Source organism: Tachypleus tridentatus, chromosome 7 (assembly GCF_004210375.1).
Source record: "Tachypleus tridentatus isolate NWPU-2018 chromosome 7, ASM421037v1, whole genome shotgun sequence".
Lineage (NCBI taxonomy): Eukaryota > Metazoa > Arthropoda > Merostomata > Xiphosura > Limulidae > Tachypleus > Tachypleus tridentatus.
Window position 1 is genome coordinate 122,483,645 of NC_134831.1, and position 22,959 is coordinate 122,506,603.

General features: G+C 35.4%; 1 pseudogene across 1 annotated transcript in view; it reads left to right on the plus strand.

Moving 5' to 3' along the window:
* The first annotated feature begins 2,196 nt into the window (after positions 1-2,196).
* Positions 2,197-22,959, plus strand: part of LOC143256516 (chitin synthase chs-2-like) — a 53,558-nt pseudogene continuing 32,795 nt past the window's right edge. Inside the window, exons 1-3 of the transcript XR_013031394.1 lie at positions 2,197-2,542; positions 13,502-13,661; positions 22,307-22,548. The product of XR_013031394.1 is annotated as a chitin synthase chs-2-like (transcript). The remainder of the gene's footprint in view (positions 2,543-13,501; positions 13,662-22,306; positions 22,549-22,959) is intronic.

Below are 22,959 nucleotides of genomic sequence, written 5' to 3' on the forward strand. Positions count from 1 at the left end.
CACGTAACCTGTTACGAAACTATTTTGGTCAAAGCGTATTTTACCTCAAGTCGTTGCTTTTGCTATAAAGCACAAAACTACACCAAGGGCTATCTATGCTCTGCCCAACACGGGTATCGAAACCCGGTTTCTGGCAGTGTAAGTCCGCAGATACGCGACTGTTCAGCTGATGGAATATTTCTTGAAGTGAAGGAAAGATAACAAGTTCCACCGTGAATCGGTAGAAGTGATAGTCACAACCAACCTCTTCTTGGTTTCCTGAAAACAAGTGAAGTCAGGTGGAAAACTTGTCAACAATTCCGATTCAGATTGCATCTCCCCATCCTCATCAACCAAAGTCGTTCTCTGAAGACATTCGAACTGTTTTCAAAAAGGGTACATAGACGCGGAATACGTGTCGCCATAGAGAGAAAACTGAGTTACATCAGTAGAAGTGTTGTCCAGCCAAGGTTAGCGATTTCTTCTAAAGCCAGTTATTGCAGTACAGATTCAACTCTTCGTGTGGATCTTCTGGGAGAAGTTCAAGGATAATACATAACCTCTAAGAATGCAGTCTTGGAGTCATACTCATGACTTTCCATCTCAGTTTTAAAGAATAACCGATAGCAATGTTGGGTTCTCGCCAATCTTGAACGTTTCTTTTCCTGATTTTGTTTTTGAAGTGAGATGTTTGTAAACACTTTAGAATAACTCACAATGTTTACACAAAAATATAGGTTCTAGGCATCACGCCCCTCGTGGCTGAAGCTGTTTCGAATCCACTTTCGATGCTTAACAAACCAACAGGTCTTCCTGATGAACAAAGTTCTACCTTTAGAAAACTCATCGGCTATATGGCCTTTTATTATTTCGTGGAAGAACTATTAGGTGTAAAACCTACAGCTGAATAATTTATTTGTCTTTACTTAGCGAAGATAGACGAGAAATGGTCGTTAGGCTAATTGGAAGGAAGAGTAAACCTGTTATTTATATAGCGAGCGACACCTTGTAGTGTGTTATGTAGCTTAGCATATAAACGACTGGCTATTAAAAAAGCTTTCACACGCAAAACTCATTGGTCACTAGTTCAGTTTAATAAACTGTTATGGTTATATATTTGTAAAAGTTACTCAATTATGTAAAGTGACGGACAAATTCTACCATTCGATTAAAGTGGTCGAATAGTTGGTGGTGAGTGCTGTTGACTGGATGTCTTCCCCTAAAGTCTGTCAGTACAAATCTAGGGATAATGCTTGTTTGATTATGAGCGAATATGTGAAACAAACAAACATACAGTTATGAAGAATTAAATATCTGGCCTTTGGTGAAACTTTAGAATTGGATTTTCAATACCTGTAGAATCTACGGTTGTTTGATTATCACTTTCGCAAGTAAACTTTGTGAGAACGGAATGAAATTGTGACTAAAAATACACAAATATATAAACATTCAACTACGTTTGTTCCCCGTTGGTATAGCAGTAAGTTTACAGATTTAAAACGCTAAAATCAGGGGTTGGATTCCCCTCGGTGGACTCGGCAAATAGTCCTTTGCTGTAAAAAACACACACAAACACACTCACTCGACTACCTTTACATTGTTTCCAAGACACAATTTTGTATTTGTACTAAACACTGCTGAACCGTCGTCCAATCAAATTCTTTATTTCTACTAAACTTTGCTAAACTGTCGTCCAATCAAATTATTTATTTGTACTAAACTTTACTGAACTGTCGTCCAATCAAATTCTTTATTCTTACTAATCACTGTTAAACTGCCCTCTAATCTAGTTCCATATCCTTATTAAACATTGTTGGACTGCCGTCTAATCTAATCCCATATTCGTATTACACATGCAATATATTAGCAACTTTTACAGCCAATAAATTAGTTTAATTTGTACTGGCACGTTTTATATGGACAAACAAAAAGTTCCTACAAATTTTGAAATTAACGTGGACAATTCACTGATAACGTGTTTGAGACCTAAGAAAACAGACGTTACTATAACATAAACTATATTCATACAACATCCTTAGTTTACAAAGTTTTTTAAAACGACATTTAAAAAATGACAACAATTGCTTTCTCGTGACATTACTTTCTTCTAGCTTCCGGAACGTCATGCTTACGTAATTAGTAACGAGATTTCTATTGGTCTATTAGTAGGGCAACGCCAGACTAGACACTTAGATAGCAGGTAAGACGAAGTAACTGTCGCATACGTGTGGCCGAACATGTGGAGCGCCGGATACCTATTCTAGAACTTTCTCTCTATATTTTTTCTTTTAATTTTCAAAATATTAGAGTTACAGTTAATTATGTTGATTTAAAAAGTGATTTATTTTGTTATTAATCTTTCCTTTAAAACTGTGAAGAAATCATTTAGTTTATATCAGAGTTCTTATTACATTTTATTCAGTAATAAGTTATTTTAAGGAAAATCTATGAAACTCATTGGTGACGGATCTTGACAAAAAATCGTTTTTTACATTTTTACAACGTCTTGATGAACGTATTTAAACGCGCTCCTAGGTCGCCTGGAACTGGAAAAACAAATTAGGTAAGAACATGAATTACTTCCGACTTTTACGATAGAATATTAAAAGAGTTAAGCTAATAAACTCTAATGCATGAAAAGGAACGGGCGAGGCTTAATGTTTTAAAGCAAGTTCCGCAGTAAAAAGTAGGTTAATCGCCCGAGGCTAATGAAAATAGCCTTGTTCGAACTGTCCCTTTGTTTTGGGATTGTAATAACTGTAATAGGTAAAACGTACTTTAAATAGAGTACGAAAGACTCAGACGTAAGGCTTTCGTTATTAGCAAACAAACGTATAATTGTTTTAACGAATATACGGACACACATTTGTGTATTAACAAACAGTGGACTAAGTTTGTAGCGTACAGAAATGATACGTTTTCTTCATTCTCTGACCCAAGGAGCAGTTTGGTTGAACTTTAGGTTAGTGTGAAACCATTTCCTGACTTTTTGTACTGTGACCAACGTGATTAAAATTATTCTTCTGTTAATATACAGCTGGAGTCTTTGTTGTCGTTATAAACTAAAAGCATGCTACATAATTTTGATTAAATATATATACATTTACGAAATAAGTTGCTTATTCAAAACAAACTATCTTTTGTTTTTTGCTATTTCTCAATTTATTGTTTGTTGTTTCTTTGGGATTAAACATAAAGCAGCACAATGGGCTATCTGTGACCTGTCCACCACGGGTATCGAAACCAGGTTTCTAGCGATGTGAATTTGCAGACATACCGATGTGCCACTGAGGGGACATTTATTAATTCAAAAACTTTCAGCGTCGTGTCTGGAAAGTATTTTCCACATTACTTTTAAATTACCAATATTTTACGTCCGAATACTGAAAATGTCACAAAAAGACCCTCACGTGGACGTGGACTCAGCAGATAGCCCGATATGGCTTTGCTGTAAGAAAACTCACACACACACGTACAGTGGCGTAAACCAAGAATTCCAGGATTTTCTCAGTTCAAGCCTCTCCCCCCCATCCCAGGACATTCCACAACATGACTGAGGCCCCACACCTCGTGAATCTACATATACGGAGTACTTTAGCAGTATTGTGTATCGTGTGTAAATGTGAAGTCGTGGGCTATAAAACTGGTGTCAAACTTTTAAAGTGTCTTATTTGGCGATTCTAGAAATTCTATTCGCATTAATTTTTTTAAAGAGATCATATCTCTATATATATGTTTTTAAGGGATCATATCTATATACATATTTTTTAAGGGATCATATCTATATATATTTTAAGGGATCGTATCTATATATGTTTTTAAGAGATCATATCTATATATATGTTTTTAAGGGATCGTATTTATATATATATGTTTTTAAGGGATCATATCTATATATATGTTTTTAAGGGATCGTATTTATATATATATATATATGTTTGTAAGGGATCATATCTATATATATATATATATTCGTATTAGAAGCAGAAAAATAGTCAATATATGTTAACCTTGAAGATCTGTATAGATATCTGTGTGTGTGTAATGAGAAAACACATGAGATTGACACCAAGGGAATGACAATTAATATTTTTATTATTTAGATCCATATATGTTTTTTCTGTATCTCTTCTCCTTACTTAAGACTTGCCCCTCGCTAGTACAGCGGTATGTCTCCGGACTTACAACGCTAAAATCAGGGGTTCTATTCCCCTCGGTGGGCTGAGCAGATAGCCCTTTGTGGCTTTGCTATACGAAAAACACACACAAACACACAGTTGAGACTTATTAGCTTGGAAAAGAAATTTCTCGCACGAGTTAAACACGATCTTGGATTTCCGTTTACTGCCTTCCTGTTATGTCAAATCTAGTTTTTGCTTTTCATACGTTTTAACGTTACTGACCAATGAAACTTCGATTTAAAAAAAAATCTCTCCATCTACTATCTAAATAAGGGTTAGAATTTATAAGTTGTAGTTTAATCCATGACTAGTGTGCAGATTTTTATTAGGCCAAATTCCTTCCATGACGATATGGCATATATAAATCAGTGCCTAAACTTCGGCTAACTTACTTATAAAAATAAAAATAAGATGCAAGCATATTTATAGACATAGAGAAAAGTTGTTGCAATAATTAGATTTTAATCTGTTGGCTTCGTAAGATATTCAGTCTTGTGTTAGACAAACGGGACGTATATAAAGCTTTCAAATAATATGATCAAAGGAAGATTTGTCACACTTCAGAAAGATCGGTTTGTCCTCAGGATGAAGCACAATCAAGCAGGTTAAAATTATTTCCTTCCTTCGCACCAAACATACTCATCCTTTCACCGTTGGGGCATTATAATGTACAGGTCAATCCCACTATTCGTTGGTAAAAAAGAGTAGCCCAAGAGTTGGCGGTGGGTGGTGATGACTATTTGCCTTCCCTCTAATCATAAACTGCTAAATTAGGGACGGATATCGCAGATAGCCCTCGTGTAGCTTTGCGCAAAATTCAAAACCAAACCAAGTCCTTCGTTATTCCACGTCTGGGTGTATCCTTGTGCCCCACCTAGAAGTGCCACCTTCTTCGCGCATCCTCAGAATAACATCTAGATAACGCCTGGGAAATTAAAAGAAAGCCAAGGTAGCCAAGACCAAGGTTATGTCCTTGGCCTCTGACTCATCTTGTATATTTACAATATGTTAGTAACGAATCATACTGAGGTAATGAATCAAATACGTAGTGAAGCATTTTGTTTTTGTATACCGATGTTTCTTTGTACCTGTGTTTATATATCACTTCAAAGCAAGAGTTGCAATGTTGACGGGATACCAAATGTAGGTCTTCGTGTGTGACACATTAGATTGAGTGGTATGTCTGAAACCTGTTAGCTCTATATTTTTTGCGTTCATAGTACAGTTGAGCCAGTAAACCGTTTATTTGGGGGAACCTTTAACATGATAAACAGTTCAAATTCGTTACACTTACTTCAAATGTTGATACACGTTACTTGATTGAAGAACGTCTTAAAAATTGTTCGAACCGAGGAAATTTCCTGGTGGTTTCTAACAACTGTTGTCATATTCATTTCTCATCTTTTTTTCAATTGTATGAAAGATGGAAAAGTGGCACCACGCCCGTTTATTAACCAGTTGTTCTGACAAGCCTCGAACGTTAGAATGTAAAGTGGGCGTGGAAACCTACTCGAAACTAGCTTATCAAAACTCAATAAAACTTTTTGATAAATTTAACGATTCTGATGATTTTAAAACGCTATAGGTTCCACTTATGACCACTAAATTATTCAGGAATTTTAATGGTGTTTTTACGTGCGCGCAAGTTTTAACTTTTGTATTTTCATATAGTTTCTGTTTATTTGCACAATATTTAAACTGTATTATTCCCTCATTGGTTAATTGAGTGCTGTAGCATACAAACAACATGACGTCACTCAGCTACCGCCAATCACAACTACGCTAAATTTGGGATTTTGGAAACCGTGAATGGGATTTTGAGTGAGCGAGATGTAAGTTGAAAGCTGAATAACCTAAAACTGTGAAACTTTACAAAACGGAACTAAGAATTGCAGTAAAAAAACTAGTGAAAAATAAAAACACGGGCCACAGTAAGGTTCATGGCCGCATCTAACCCCTTCCGGTTACCCCAATGCTCATGACCGTGTGTGTTGGCTATACTTTCGATTACATTGCATTGATTTCTTAAGATAATCGATAAATTGTGTTTACATTTTACATGCTTGTAAGAGGTAGAATGATAGTTTTGTATCGAGGTGAAATAGAGAGTGGACTGGCGAGTGAAGCGAAAAGTGCTTGTGATCTATAAGTGTTCTGTTTTGTTTACTGTATTTAGAGACTAAGTGTTCATTAAGTTTATATAATTTTTATTAGATAGAAGATAGTTTGGACATGAAACTCTGTATAGGTAATCAGTGATTTTTTGTTTCTGTTTTACCCTGTTTTAATTATCCAAGGTTAGCACGAGGACAAGACTAGATACACGCGAGCCACTTTGTTCTATATTCTGGTGATATCCTTATTATGTGGGTTTAAAAAAATGGGACACTCGTTCCTAGGCTCTCCAATTTGTTTTTTCTTAAACATATATATATAATTGTTGGTATTATATGTATGCTGTTTCTAGTGTTTTTGTTTTTATAAATGTAAGTAAAATAGCTTCTAAAACACATATTTTATAATGGTAAGCTACAGACCTATTTGTATTGTCTGCTTGAAACACGAATGTTTCATAAAGATAAATGATACTTCTATTTGCACTGTATGCAATCATATGTACAGCTAGATGTCAGTCTAAACAGTCAAGACATAATTGTATATCAGCACAAATTACTGCAAATTAGGATTCAGTAAATAAACTGCTTTGACGCTATTGTAAGTTAAATGTGATTTATTGTTCACAGAGTGAAACTAGTTGTGTGAATATGTGGTATTGTTGATTATTCAATTAAAAGGTGTAATTGACCTCATTTAAGCATTGTAATGTTTAATATATTGATCTGTATAGTTCTATTTTGCACTCAATTAAACTATAATATCTAATGCTCTTTGACAGAGGTGAGTGAGACTAGTTAGGTAAGCACATCCAATATAAACTATAATGTCTAATGCTCTTTGACAGAGGTGAGTGAGGCTTGTCAGGTAAGCACACCCAATATAAACTATAATGTCTAATGCTCTTTGACAGAGGTGAGTGAGACTAGTTAGGTAAGCACACCCAATATAAACTATAATGTCTAATGCTCGTTGACAGAGGTGAGCAAGACTAGTTAGGTAAGCACACCCAATATAAACTATAATGTCTAATGCTCTTTGACAGAGGTGAGCGAGGCTAGTTAGGTAAGCACACCCAATATAAACTATAATGTCTAATGCTCTTTGACAGAGGTGAGCGAGACTAGTTAGGTAAGCACATCCAATATAAACTATAATGTCTAATGCTCTTTGACAGAGGTGAGCGAGACTAGTTAGGTAAGCACATCCAATATAAACTATAATGTCTAATGCTCTTTGACAGAGGTGAATGAGACTAGTTAGGTAAGCACATCTAATATAAACTATAATGTCTAATGCTCTTTGACAGAGGTGAGTGAGACTAGTTAGGTAAGCACATAAGCACATGCTCTTTGAAGAGGTGAAACTATAATGTCTAATGCTCTTTGACAGAGGTGAGCGAGGCTAGTTAGGTAAGCACACCCAATATAAACTATTATGTCTAATGCTCTTTGACAGAGGTGAGCGAGACTAGTTAGATAAGCACACTCAATATAAACTATAATGTCTAATGCTCTTTGACAGAGGTGAGTGAGACTAGTTAGGTAAGCACATCCAATATAAACTATAATGTCTAATGCTCTTTGACAGAGGTGAGTGAGACTAGTTAGGTAAGCACATCTAATATAAAGTATAATGTCTAATGCTCTTTGACAGAGGTGAGTGAGACTAGTTAGGTAAGCACACCCAATATAAAGTATAAAAGTATAATGTCTAATGCTCTTTGACAGAGGTGAGTGAGACTAGTTAGGTAAGCACACCCAATATAAAGTATAATGTCTAATGCTCTTTGACAGAGGTGAGTGAGACTAGTTAGGTAAGCACACCCAATATAAAGTATAATGTCTAATGCTCTTTGACAGAGGTGAGTGAGACTAGTTAGGTAAGCACACCCAATATAAAGTATAATGTCTAATGCTCTTTGACAGAGGTGAGTGAGACTAGTTAGGTAAGCACACCCAATATAAACTATAATGTCTAATGCTCTTTGACAGAGGTGAGTGAGACTAGTTAGGTAAGCACACCCAATATAAAGTATAATGTCTAATGCTCTTTGACAGAGGTGAGTGAGACTAGTTAGGTAAGCACATCTAATATAAACTATAATGTCTAATGCTCTTTGACAGAGGTGAGTGAGACTAGTTAGGTAGGATTTTTTGAAAGATTTGTTTATTTAACTTTAGTTTTGTATATTTCTGTTTTCATTGAGTCAGTGCCTGAGATATATGTTTATATATGGCATGATTTGCCAGTGATATACATTGCCCATAAATTAATTTTAAATCTAAATGATTCGAAAATAAATTTTCTTAGATAAAGGAATATCACTTTGCTGACATTTTATTGTTAGTAGAATTTTTACAGACTGGAATATATAAGTTTCTTTGTGAAATGGAATGTAAAACACAGCTTCGTATTTTAAGCATACGTGAGAAATGTTTTCATATAACGAACAATCTTCAGATCAGATTTGTACAGAAGTTCAATTTCAAGGAACACATGTCCATGATCGGAAGGTTTCTCGTTTCCTGACGTAGTTGCTACTTCATAAGAAGTTCAAAATTACTGAAATGAGAGAGGTTTGGATGTTGTAGCAAATAAGAATAAAAATAAAACATATCGACGAATGAAGTTTTATTTTGAAGATTCTTGTGACAGTGTCCACCAATTGTACTTAAAATCTGCTTAAGTTACTGTGTTCATTTATAACCAGATTACATGAGCAATTGGAATGCACGGTTCAACACATTGTTAGTCTTAGAACAAAAGAAATCAATTCTAGATCATTAGGGCCTGGCATGATTTGGGTGACTGACTCGCAATCTGCGGGTGGCGGGTTAGGAATTCGGTCCCACCAAACATGGTGGGGTGTTGTTAAAGTGATGCTTGTTCATTCCTACTATTCGTTGGTAAAAGAGTAGTTCAAGAGTCGATGGTGGGCGGTGTTCACTAACTGCCTTCCCTCAAACTGTCCACCACTAAATTAGGCAAGATTAGCGCAGATATCTCTCGTGTACCTTCGTGCGAAATTAACAATAAACGAAACTAATCTAGAACCGTCCGGAGAGATAGCTAACACAAAATGATACGGCAAGCGTACACAGACACGTAAATACTCTACGAAACGAATGTTTTCTCTAACTCTGGTTTGTTTCAGTGCAATATCTAACAATGTAGCAACAGACTAATCGACTAACGTTTTTGTTTTCTACCTAAGTATTAGTATGTTTAGCATAAAAATTACAAACAATTTTTGCTTCCATTAACTGTCATACTCAAGTCGCCAAGTCCAGTTGTCCTCTTTGTCTCTGCAGGAAACCTTTTTTTAATATGCTAGTCTTCCGCTTACTACGCTATCTATAGTCACTATAATAGCTAGTTTAGCAATTTGGAAAGATAGTACTTACTGTTATTTTTTAGTAGAAAACCAGTCAGACCTGAATTAGTTTGAACATAAATGATAACCTAGAAACGTTTTTACACAAAATAACCTGCTTGTTATCTCTGCAGAGAGCAGGTATACTTTCCAACCTGTTACACTTGCACTTTACTTAATTCGACCCTATGTGGGCACAATACATTTTATGCGTGTACTAGATACCTTAAACAGATCCGGTCAGTCACTCGCTGCTGGCTTGAGTCACGAAAAAGGCGTGGTATAAGAGGACAAATATGTGGTCAACTAACAGCTGTATGAATTGCTTGTATTGTTCTAAGCCTTTTATGTTCCTTATCGACTTACAAAGGGTAACTAGTTCGTGAGAGAAGACCCTTTTTAATCTCGTCTTGTTGAATATCCTGGCGTGCCTAGCATGAAGCCATGATTAATTATTTGTTTATTTGTTTTTTTGATTTCGCGCAAAGCTACACGAGAGCTATCTGCGCTAGCCGTCTCCTAATTTCGCATTGTGAGACAAGAGTGAAGGCAGCTAGTCATCACCACCTATCGCCAGCTCTTGGGCTACTCTTTTACCAACAAATAGTGGGATTGACCATCACATTATAGCATCCCCACGGCTGAAAGGGCAAGCATGATTGGTGCGACGGGGATGCGAACCCGCGACCCTCAGATTACGAGTCGCACGCCTTAACTCACCTGGCCATGCCGGGCCAATAACTACAAAGCACTCTCACACAACAGTATGTTTGATACTTCTCAATGTAATATAAATCTAGCTTATGTTTCTTTAGTTAACTTGTGTTTGGTTAACTTGTGTTCAGAACAATTGATGTTCCGAAACAAGTATAACCAGCTAACACACGTTGATCAAAGTGTGGATTCAACTGGACCTCCCTTGAACTTTGACTTCAAAATTAAACAATTTTCGGAAAACCAAGTTTATCTGTTAAAACTTATTTTATTTCAAACATAACTGAGTTTTCGGTGGTAATTGATACAACAACTCTTTTATATTAACGAAACGAAATTACTGTCTGCTGGTTTAAATTGTGAATTAGTTAACCATGTAAATAAATAATTTGGTCTCCAGAAAATTTTTCCAAACTTTTTTCTGCCAGATATTAAAACTTTACTCCAGAAAATTTTTCCAAACTTTCTTCTGCCAAATATTAAAAACTTTACTCCAGAAAATTTTTCCAAACTTTTTTCTGCCAAATATTAAAAACTTTACTCCAGAAAATTTTTCCAAACTTTCTTCTGCCAAATATTAAAAACTTTACTCCAGAAAATTTTTCCAAACTTTCTTCTGCCAAATATGAAAAACTTTACTCCAGAAAATTTTTCCAAACTTTTTCTGCCAAATATTAAAACGTTCACTCCAGAAAATGTTTCCAAACTTTCTTCTGCCAAATATGAAAAACTTTACAGTTCTATGAATATGATTTTTTTTCTCTCTCTCTCTACTGTCAGTAAGCGATAGAATAGCAGCATGTTGTTCTTTTAATAGTTGTCCAACAATGCGACCTTGATAAAAATAAAGATAATTGAATAATTAACTTTGGAAACTTGCATACCGGCTGGTTAATTCATTAGGATCACTCCCTCTTTTGCACACACATGTTTGTAGAACACTATTCATGCGAATATCATTTTAATCATATGTTATGATACAGCTGTTTAAAGGTGGACTTGTATTAACCATTACAATCATCTACTAACACCTATGAGGTCCGGCGTGGCCAGGTGGGTTACGTCGTTCGACTCGTAATCTAGGGATTGCAGGTTCGAAACCACGTCACATCAAACATGGTCGCCCTTTCAGCCGTGGGGGCGTTATAATGTTACGCTCAGTCCCACTATTCGTTGATAAAAGAGTAGCCCAAGAGCTGGCGATGGATGGTGATGACTAACTGCCTTCACTCTAGTCTTACACTGCTAAATTTTATTGGAGAAACAATATAGAAATAACTATTCGTTGATAAAAGAGTAGCTATGCGCAGATAGCCCTCGAGTAGCTTTGCGCGAAATTCAAAACAAACAAACAATATTTATTGGAGAAACAATATAGAAATAACAGCATTGCTCGATAAAGAATAGGGTTGCGTGATTTTCTTATACCAAAGCCACATCGGGCTATCTGCTGAGCCTACCGAGTGGAGTCGAACCCCTTGATTTTAGCGTTGTAAATCCGTAGACTTACCGCTGTACTAGCGGGGGGGGGGAATAGGAAACATCGATTTAATTATTTCATATTTATTTTCATGAGACAGATTCGGAACACTTGAGTGGAAGTAACTTTCCTCCTTATGTTTAATCTAAATCTCGCTTTTAGGTTTAGTGCTACGATATTTTAGTTTAAAATTAAACTGTAACTATGTCGTGTTCTTTCATGCTTTAGTTGAGTTCGTGACACTCGGTTCTTGTAAGAGAATGGGCAATAATCACTGTATTTATACAAGCATTATATAAATATTTATCTGCATACCAAAGTTTTGCTCAGAAGGATAATTTGGAGGCTTGCAGATTCAAAGTATTGTTGTAATATTCCAACCGTACAGACTAACATGAAAGACAAAATGTGAAATTTTATACGTCCATAGGTTAAAGGTTGTCAAGGCCAACGTGTTGTAAGTTTGCGTTGAAACGATTCATTAAGACTTGCTTGGTTTATTGTTTATATATTCGACAAACTAGACTATTGTCAGCAACACCAGTGACTCAAGGGGTTTTCACACAAAGTGTGGCTGCATTGTAGAAACAAGAACGAGTATTTTCGAAACGTTTGTTCTCACACACAGACCAAAGGAATTTATTTTTGTTTTCTTCATGACTTTCGAAATAAATACGAGCTTTTGAGCTCACACTAAGAGAACTTTACATTGGAAAATCCGTATACATTCTTACAGCAGTTTTCGGTTTATACTAAATATGGAGTTTATATATATGTTCTATATTTACTGTTTTATCAGGATTTAGGGTAATTTGAATATGAAAGTTTGAAGAAAATTTTCCCTATTTTTCAGCCAACAAATTTTCTGACCAGGTTAATTAATTCATTAATTAATTGTTAATTAGTGTGTTAGGTGTCATTCATATGTGTCGTAGGAAATATAAACAGTATCAAACCCTACTTAGAACTCAGAGCCAATTAATAACACTATATAACACATATTTTGTTCCTGGATAGTATGTGCTATTTCTTAATTGCTTATTCTGTAAAAGTACAGAAAATGGTCATTATTCCCTTCAAACTTTACTTTTGTGACCTGGATAATGAAATTTAGAAATTAACCTATTTTCTGTGTTAAAACGGGCAAATTTGCACATTTTCATTTACATAAGGTCTGAATAAAACAACATATGAATCAAGATTTACATGTATTTATACTAAAGTTATACAAAAATGTTTACAAGTGAGTAGTTTTTCGAGATTTGTTACTGTAATGTAAATCACTTTCACGTATCAGTCCCTAAATACAGTGTCCCATCATGTTTTCGTTATACGCTCCCAGGTCACAAAAGCAAAGTTTGAAAAGAAAAATAGGTCTTTTCCATTTACTTTCTGTCCAGGAACAAGAAAAGTAAAAATATTGTTATATAGTGTTGTCATACTTTATGTTATTATATGTTGAACTTAATATTTGTTTCAGTTATTACCATAAAAGTCATGTTTTACCCCGTGAACTTTGCTGAAACAATACAAATAGGGACTGTTTAAAGTTTTCATGTTGGGACAATTCAGTAATATGTATTTTATCTTTTTGATTTAACCACTATTGTACATCAAAGAAGTATTGTTCTTTTTTAATAAATGTATGTATTTTAGCAGTCCCTCCGTTGCACTGCCATTATCTATAAACCGTAAATAAGAACTTCGGTAACCATGCCACCAGCTCAAAATCTGATGGGCAAGACACAAGCATCTGATGATGAAAATTCCTTGGATGAAGATGAAAATTCTCCTTGAATGAAAACACTTATGGGAGGTAAGTGGGTGGTGTGATTTTAATTGTTTAACCCTAAAGGTTTATATATTAAATTGGAAACATTAAATATGTGGTTTAATTTTTATTAGCACTTAAAGCTTATATATTAATTGGTGTGTGTGTGTCTGTCTGTGTTCTTCTTATAGTAAAACCACATCACGTTATTTCCTGTGTTTACTGAGAGAAATCGAACCCCTGATTTTAGCATTACAAATTCGCAGACGTACCGCTTTCCCAGGGGGAACTAAATTAATGGGAAACGTTAAGGACGGGCTCGGCATAGCCAGGTGAGTTAAGGCGTTCGACTCGTAATCTGAGGATTGCGGGTTCGAATCTCCGCCGCACGAAACATGCTCGCCCTTTCAGCCGTGGAGGAGTTATAATGTGACGATCAATCCCACTATTCGTTGGTAAAAGAGTAGCCCAAACGTTGGCGGTGGGTGGTGATGACTAGCTGCCTTCCTTCTAGTCTCATAATGTTAACTTAAGGACAGCTAGGGCAGATAGCCCTCGTATAGCTTTGCGCGAAATTAAACACAAACTAATCGATACAGCAGTCATTAAGTCCAATAATTTTGTTCAGAATTTTTAACAGTTTCATAAGATTAATGGCCTGGCATGGCCAAGCGCTTAAGGCGTGCGACTCGTAATCTGAGGGTCGCGGGTTCGCGCCCGAGTCGCGCTAAACATGCTCGCCCTCCCAGCCGTGGGGGCGTATAATGTGACGGTCAATCCCACTATTCGTTGGTAAAAGAGTAGCCCAAGAGTTGGCGGTGGGTGGTGATAACTAGCTGCCTTCCCTCTAGTCTTACACTGCTAAATTAGGGACGGCTAGCACAGATAGCTTTCGAGTAGCTTTGTGCGAAATTCCAAAACAAACAAACAAACAAACATAAGATTAATAATAAATTGATTTCTTTTTGATTTTAATGAATTATTTATGAGTGAAATTATTGCTGAGTTACTAATTTGTCTTAATATTCTTCAAGAAAAGTGTCGTAAATACGATAGTACTTGTAGTAGGAATGTGTTTGTATGTACAACACATGAAATACAAATTGAAATCTCAATCACATGTCAAACACCACATGAACAAAACTTTATAAACACATTACACACACTATTGAAAACTAAACAAACCAACTGCAGAATAACAAGCAAACAAAGCACTTGAAAAAGTAGGTAAAATGAAAACAAACATTTTACAAAATCATAAATTTGTCAATCTAACTGAATGACTGACTGACATTGTTGGAAAGGCATAGCTCTCTCCTGCCTTCATATGTGCAAATCTGAATGTGCATGATTGAAACTTGGCTAAAAGCGATTTTGTTCTCTTGCCTATAACCTTGGTAGTAACAAGTAATAAGAATAATCATTTTGCGACAATACTTATGAGCTAACAATATGTAAGTAGCTATATTATATCATTACGAGCACTGTCTGTGAGTTGCCAAGAAACAACTTGCTCTCGTATCACATAACGCGTGCGCATAAGAAATAATACACCCACCCGTGATACGAGAGCAAGTTGTTTCTTGGCAACTCACAGACAGTGCTCGTAATGATATAATATGGAGATGGATCAACTAGATAAAAAAAGATGGGCTATGTACATTCTCTAGATCTAGGATCTAACTATGATCTAACCTTTGAAAGCTAACTTTAAGTCCTATACGTCTGACTCAAGAGTTCTGTTGGACAAAACAATTCTATCATAGCAGCCTGTACTTAAGAGTCTTCTACATGAGGACGAATGCTACCGCCGCCGAAGTCTGACACGGCTTTGCTACAGCACTCTAAGCTTAAAATAAGAATGATTATTTATATAATTTATCTTTGCATTATTTTCAAACTATGTGTGATCTAAAGACACCTAAGGTTGTACTTGAAACAGTGTGACTTTAAATATACCTTTCAGGTGACAAAACGAGAGAAAAGAAGAAAACCGTATGTTGATAACTTTGTAAAGTCATTGTTTCAGCGAATAGAACATTACTGCAGGAATAAAGATAAGGCTAGAAACAGTAATACTGAATATGCGAAACAAATCTTAGCCATTAATTTGGCCAAAGAAGATGTTGTCATCCTGGGAAGAAAAATTATATCAAAGGTGTCAGCAAAAGCCATTAAATGCCGATGGATAGGTCTAATAAAAGTAAAGAGAAGTGTAGGCTTAGCTCTCTCTAGAATAGGAATGAGACGTGTAAAAAAAAAACAAACTTTTAAATGTTTAGGATAATTTTACTATTCAAATTCAAGGTCGGGTCTAATTGTTTATTTGTTTCTAAATTTCACGCAAAACTACACGAGGGCTATCTGCGCTAACCGTTCCTAATTTAGCAGTGTAAGATTAGAGAGAAGGCAGCTAGTCATCATCACCCATCGCCAACTCTTGAGCTGCTCTTTTACCAACGAACAGTGGGATTGACTGTGACATTATAACTCCTTTACAACTGAAAGAGCAAGCTTGTTTGGGGTGACGGTGATTCGAACCCGCGATCCTCACATTGTGAGTCGAGCACCTTAACCACCTTGCCATGTTGGACATCATAGGTGGTAGTAGAAGACTGTAGTGGTTAATACAAGTCCTCCCTCAAATAGCTGAATCACAGCATATGATTAACCACCTGGCCATGTCGTGTTTAATATTGTACAATAGCCCAAAGTGATATTAAACGACTTTAGATAATAACAGTGCTTCAGAGGTCACATCCGAGTGTTATCTCTAGCGTGTCATCATCATTGTATTACGGGTAATCTGTATCTAGTCTAATACTCGTAGGTTATCCCCAGGGCTCTGTCACATTGCGTTTACAAGTTATATGTTATCTCCAGGGCTCTGTCACATTGCGTTTACAAGTTATATGTTATCCCCAGGGCTCTGTCACATTGCGTTTACAAGTTATATGTTATTCCCAGGGCTCTGTCACATTGCGTTTACAAGTTATATGTTATTCCCAGGGCTCTGTCACATTGCGTTTACAAGTTATATGTTATTCCCAGGGCTCTGTCACATTGCGTTTACAAGTTATATGTTATCCCCAGGGCTCTGTCACATTGCGTTTACAAGTTATATGTTATTCCCAGGGCTCTGTCACATTGCGTTTACAAGTTATATGTTATACCCAGGGCTCTGTCACATTGCGTTTACAAGTTATATGTTATCCCCAGGGCTCTGTCACATTGCGTTTACAAGTTATATGTTATCCCCAGGGCTCTGTCACATTGCGTTTACAAGTTATATGTTATTCCCAGGGTTCTGTCACATTGCGTTTACAAGTTATATGCACTGGTCTCATAATTTTCCTGACCTGGAAGACAAGGACAGTATTATGCACACTATTATAAAAGGTGTGATTGGGGCTGAGTGAGTGGATTCCAACTAACATGTTCTTTGTTATTACTACTGCTAAGTGCTCACATTTAAAATACATAAAATTTCCAGATTCTTGTCGTGTGTATTTATAAAGAGAGTAGAGCATTATGTAAGCAGCACGTGTTTATCAAATAACAACATATACTGTTGAGTAACCAGTTATAATGTTGTGACCATAATTACTTGTTAGGTGGCTGTAAATCTTCAAATTGTATACATTTACAACTAAGCTCATGTGATATTTTATAATTTGTGGCTAAACGGAATCATTTTTTTGTAACAAAGGTTTTGTCTGCTTATTTGAAGTTAAGCTCAAAGGTACACAATGAGCTGTCTGTTCTATGCCCAGCACGGGTATCAAAATCTGATGTTTAGACGAGGGTGAAAATTCATACTATTCTCGGTGAAGCGACTGTAACATCTCTTCCAGGTAGCGTGAAAAGTCAAATCCTTTGTTATAGTGTGCAATAGACACCGTAACAAGGTTATAAACAGAACTGCTTGGACGATTACTTCTCTATGTATTCTACTTGCTCGTTTTAATATGCTATAGTATTTTGAAAACATAACAAAAAGAAACAGACACCAGACATTAATTACAGGTAGATAGAGGAAAACTGGTTCACTCGATCTGTTGTTAGTTATTAAGCACAAAGCTGCACTGTCCACCACGGGTATCGAAACACTGTTTCTATCGGTGCCACTGATTACAGTTTTGTTTCCTGCTTCATAACTGATTATGAGTTATACATTATCTTAACAGTTTCTCAGTATCTGTATATATACGATTTATATTATTAATATTTGTATATTGTATTCATTGATTATTTTGACCAATGATTTCTAAAGTTCGGAGATTTTTTTTCCCGTAGCGTATACATTGCACATATCTTAATGTGTATCTTTGCGCCAAAAGAAATAGATAAATAAACACAGAGACAAATAAAAATACAGACAGGCCAAAATAACAGTAATTTTAATTTCCGTATTTGAAGTTTAATAATTTCAAACTAATTTAGTTTTATAACTCATTCTGTATCTCGTTAAAAACACGTGTTTATTTTGGACAAGTTTAAGCTAATCTTATCGTTCAGTTAATTTGTTTGTTTTTGAATTTCGCGCAAAGCTACACAAAAACTATTTGCGCTAGCAGTTCCTAATAATGGGATAGATCGTAACATTATAACGCCTCCAAGGCTAAAAGGGGCGAATGGGTTTGGTGTGACGAGGATTCGAACCTGCAATACTTAGAGTAAAAGTCGAACGCCTTAACCACCTGGCCATGCTAAGCCTTCGTTCAGTTAACACTGATGTTGTCCTAAACGTTTCGCACGCGACTGTTTTGCATTACAGTAAAATTGCTATTTCAGCTTACTGAAAAATAGAAATGAAGTAAAACAACTTGGAATTACGACTGTCAACTGTATCTTTCGCGTGTCGAGATAGGAAAGAGATGCCGTGAATTTTGGGCACGTAGAAAGTTCATATTTGAATCATAGCTATTTTAATACTGCTTAATCATATAGCTTCATTTTTTTGTATTTTGTTCTACGAACGTAAGTTAACAATATTAACAACATAAATGTAGAGTGATATATACGTATTAACGATTAGGGCGGCCCGGCATGGCCAGGTGGGTGAAGGCATGCGACTCGTAATCTTAGGGTCGCGGTTTCGCGTCCCCGTCGCACCAAACATGCTCGCCTTTTCAGCTGTGAACGCGTTATAATGTGACGGTCAATCACACTATTCGTTGGTAAAAGAGTAGCCCAAGAGTTGGCGGTGGATGGTGATGACTAGCTGCCTTCACTCTAGTCTTACACTGCTAAATTAGGGACGGCTAGCGCAGATAGCCCTTGTTTAACTTTGCGCGAAATTAAAAACCAAAACAAAAAACTAACGACTAGTTCAGAGCACATAAACCTTGAGTTACCTGTTGTTACAATATTCTGTGTAATTACTCAGCTAAACCTAACCTACAGTTTACTTTCTTGAAAAAAAAACAAACAAACAAGAACAAACAAACAATAAAACAAAATAGCTGTAGAGAAATATTAAGCATGACAGACCTACATTTTAGAGGGTGGAGTCCGATTTTGATGTGTATGTAAACCAGTCGGGTTTGGGAGGGGTTATTTTACACATTACAACAGTAAAGAATCAAATTAGATTAGGCCTAACAATCAGTGCGTCAGGTGATGTGTCTGGTAATTTAACAGCTCTCAGACCTAAATTAGAGCATACTATTTTAGGGCTATTTATGATTTGGGAAGTTTTACACCTATATACGTATACGGTAAAATTGGAATTTTGAAATTAGTTAAACTTATGTCACGTGTTTTTTGTTGTACACGGTTTTTGTGGTGTATGCAAAAATGGTTTCAAACAGTTGTTCAAAATTGTTCAAGCTTGCATATATCTCATATAATCAAGTGATACGGTTCGTATGTCATGTTCAAGGCCATGTTAATAAAACCGACTGTATATATTTCAGAAACAATAACAAATTTTTATGGATACATTTTTTAACGTAATTCCCTGACATGTCATAGAAGTTTACTTTTTTAAAAATTGTAGGCTGTATCTAAATATACACTCGTTTTCTCGATGTCCAAAGAAACTGATTATAGCAATAGTTTAAAATTTCGAAAAAATGTTTATCAATGTAGACAAACATATAATTTGAATAATACGGTTAAAACAAAAACAAAAACCAGTTTTTCACTTGAAAATAATTTTGTTTAATGTGTACGTTCGAATTAGTCACTCACTGTCTTATGTGCAAGGTATTGAAACAATAAAAGAAACGACATTCTGGTGTTGAATTGTTCAGTTTAATACATGTTTTGTGAATATATATTCGTATTAATAGAGGCTGCTGCAGCCTAGTGGTTGGTGTGTAAAACCGACGGTTCGCGACACGTTGATCCAAAAACACATACTTTAGAGCTACGAGTGCGCTGTAAGAGTGACAGTCATGTCTCACTACAGAGTTCGACAAGTGCTGTTGGTTAACTTATGTTATAGATGATTATATTCAACTCGGATAATTCTGAGACTACTATTTTATTTGTACCACACAGCTACAAAATGTTCTGTATAAATATATATATATACATATAAAGGATATATAAATTACTTTTTTTTATATTACTGTGTTTTTAATTTCTAAAGTTGTAGTCCTTGAGACAATTTCAATCCAGTCTTATTTTGAATTGCCTCAACAAGGAGTTTTGCAGCACAAGGCCACTTTTGAAGGTCGTTTCATGTTCCATCGACTCAAAAAAACATGGTTTACGTCATGTGTATAGGGACGTTTTTTTTCTTTCTTTTCTTGAAGAAACGCATTTTTTAAAATCAATTATTGGTTCCAACAAACCAAAGAGAAATTGAAAGTTTTCAACTAATTAAATTATTAGAAATTCAGGTAAAAATTATTCGTGAAACTTTGCAGGAAATGATATCATGCGGAAGGAAATATTTGAGTGTTTGACTCAATCGTTTCGCGAAACACATTATTCTTACAGTTACACATTTTTCTATTGGCCGGTCATACTAAAGGAGCGAAGGGGCGTAAAACTTACTTTGTCTACGCAGGACGTATACTAACCTGAACAAAGAAACGTTTAACATCGTTTCTTAACAATTGATAATCTTATATGATACATATTGTACACACGACCCACATACACTAGTTTCTTGTATTCACTGTATATTTTCTCTCACGAAGCGTGCTAAATGTATGTTTCACAATGAGCACTGTTGTTGCGAGGTGCAACTATAAGCCAGATCCATTCTGACAGATTAATTACACACGTTTGTCGTAGTAGAATAGCTAGACCTTTAACATAACGCGTGCAAATAAATCATTATATATTTTTGTTATATTCAGCCAAAATGAACTATCAAACCATTATCTTATTGGTTCTAATTAGACTCAAAGTAAATAAATGATCCAATAGTGATACCAGTGCTTGAAACACTGATTTCACATTCGTTGTTTGAAACACTACATATTCAAAAAAAGCGAATACTGCCAAGAGAAAGCAAGCTTTTATTTCTCACTAAGATTTACGATTAACTAGTAAGACATTACTAAATATTATGAAAAACATAATGTTTCTAAATGGATAATCACATTTTACTTAGCATGTGGTTTATTTACAATAGTCAGAATATGTGCAAGTATATTCAGGTCATATTTCTTTGCTTCTCTGACAATCTTTTATATATATATAGTCTCTTTGTTTGTTTGTTGAGTTTTACCCAAAGCTACTAGATGGCTATCTGTGACAGTTTTGAAGTGATAGATTAAAGATAATGCAGTTAGTCAACACAACCCACACCAGACTTATGAGTCACTCTTACTAACTAATAGTACGATTAACCATCACTTCATAACATTCTCATGGTTGAAAGAGCATGCACGTTTGGAAACTTGCAGATTGCAAATCGGTTGTCTTAACCTCCAGCCAATTGCGAGAACAATGGTGATTACCACTAGAACCTATGTATCTATCAACTTACGTCTCTTTATTTTTATGAATTTCTACCTGTTTTAACACAATAATTTGAACTTTTTCACGTACGCTCTCTTGAAAATTATTTTTAAAAATGATCTGTAACATTTTTCGTGCACTAAATTTTGTTGTCGAGCACAAAGCTATGCAATTTTGTGCACGTCACGGGTATCAAAACCCTGTGTTTAGCGTTATAAGACTTTTAGGCTTAATGCTGAGCCACCTGAAGGAAGGGAGAGGGTTAAGGTATTTAGAATTAAAAAAACAAATCTTATGCTCGTTACAACACTCATGTACATAAAACAGTTTTAGAATGCACTAAGTTTTTGTTTAATCACGTTTTCATATGGACGAACTAAGCCCATCGGAGCAAGATATACTGAACAAAATAGTATTCCATAACTTAGAACTATTAGATAGGAGAAAAGTACGTTGTTAAGTGAAAACATAACTGTTGGGTTACTCTAACCTCTCTGAATGGGAGGGGGGGTTCTGTCCATTATTTTCATAGCGCATAAACATCTCTAAAGTGTGTAATGCATTTTTTGCAGTAATTAGGACGCGAACCATTAACTCTCGTATTTAGAATCCGAGCGTCTAGTCCAAACGTATTAGTAATTATATATAATGAAACACTTCATAGAATATCCAGTCTACCTTGGATCACAGATGTTTTAAGTTTTATTGTACAAGAAAAATGTTTTTAAACAATGTCGATATGTGAATAACTTTGATCCGTGTTGTAGCCGACGGAGCGAGCCCGAAACGAGAGGATGGGACGTGTTTGTTGATAATCCTCCGGAGGAAGAGGATCTAACCCTCACTTCAAAGGCCATAGAAATTGTCCTTAAAATAGTCAAAATTGTTGTCTACATCGGGACACTCATTTGCGTAATTACAACTGCGGTTATCTCGAAAGGAAGCATGCTATTTATGACTTCACAGATTAAAGAGGGTCGAACGCTTCAAATTTGTAAGAAAGGAATGGGTATGTTATGATCTATGTAATATTTGAATGAACTAATATAGTATATGCAATAATTAATATACATATATATACGTGTATAAACATTAATATTTTAGTGAACTAATATGGGATCTGCGTTAATTTATATATATGTGTAATAATTCCACAATGGATACAAAATATTGTCTCTTTGCTGTTAAAATCTTGAATTCGAAATCTAGAGTTGGTTTATTGTTGTTAAAATTAAATCTATTGTTTTTTTATTGTGCTGTTTGACTCCAGGATGAATACCTTTCTTTATATATATATCTGTACAAACCTTGTTGCTAAAGTCTCAAAACTTTCGAAATAATGTAGCTAGAGGTGAAAATATATCTATGGAAATTTTTCACGTTTATAATGTAAATATGTTCTATATTTACTATTTTATCA